At 51.6% G+C, this 950-nt stretch overlaps 1 long non-coding RNA gene across 1 annotated transcript in view; it reads right to left on the reverse strand.

The window, feature by feature from the left end:
* LOC102761123 overlaps positions 1-632 on the reverse strand; it is a 6555-nt gene extending 5923 nt beyond the window's left edge. The window contains exon 1 of the long non-coding RNA XR_435784.2: positions 158-632. This is a non-coding gene — a long non-coding RNA (uncharacterized LOC102761123). The remainder of the gene's footprint in view (positions 1-157) is intronic.
* Between the last annotated feature and the right edge of the window lie 318 nt (positions 633-950).

Raw genomic sequence — 950 nt, forward strand, 5'->3', positions numbered from 1 at the left:
CGCCAGGATGCTAGATTGGGCATGGCGTCAGGAACCAGTTACCGTTATTATGTGAAAACAAAACCATCCGAACCCTCCATTTCATAATCGACAACAAAAGTGGTGGTGGTGGGATCCCTCTTATTTAAAAAGCAATCCTAGATAGAGTCTTGTTTACCAGTGTGAGTATCTCCCTTCTGGCTTTGTACTAGGGCGCGCAGGAGAGAAAGTAACCTTGGAGAAGAAAGCCCGGTCGGCGAGTAGGGCTTCCGTGCCTGTGAACGATGAATCACTACAGTGAAGGGGTTTCCTTTTATTCTCACCCTTTTCTCTTCTCCTGGAGCGTGAACTTGTTAGATAAGATAGATGAGGCCCCGAGGAAATGGAAGCGCTGAAAAGCCGGCTCCTTGGAGAGGGCCTGCGAGGCTGGAGGCGGCTGCTGCGCGCCCTCTCGGAGCGGAGGGCGCCGAGCTCGCTGGGGGCTTCCCCGCTCCTGCCTCCGCGGCCGCCAGCAGGCCCACGCCGCTCCCGCCGCGCCGTGCAGACCTACCTTACCTTTCGCCGGAGAGTGAACACCCCAGACGACGAGAGAATGGCCCCTAATTGTAATGAGTTTCTTCTCTCCGGCTGGGAACACCCTAAGCGGGGCCGCAGGTTTTCCTGGAAGAAGTTCGAAACACAAAAGAGAGGGTGTGAGACACTAGATTTTAAAGAAGTCTGGAATCGCACAGGGGACATTATTTTCCTCATTAATTTGAAGTAATACTCTTTCCTTAATTATATGTGTATACGCGCTATTGATGACATACCGCGTTTTACTTGGGGAAAAAAAAATGCTTAGCACACATTCCTCATTCTTTGTCCCCTCGAACCGAACATTTTCAGCTGATAGTGTGGCTGGTTGGGATCAATTAGTACTGGATTTTGCCCCAGGATTGCTCCCCAGGGCAGGCAAATGGAGCCAACTCATC

Source organism: Myotis davidii, unplaced genomic scaffold (genome assembly GCF_000327345.1).
Source record: "Myotis davidii unplaced genomic scaffold, ASM32734v1 scaffold21, whole genome shotgun sequence".
Taxonomy (NCBI): Eukaryota; Metazoa; Chordata; class Mammalia; order Chiroptera; family Vespertilionidae; genus Myotis; species Myotis davidii.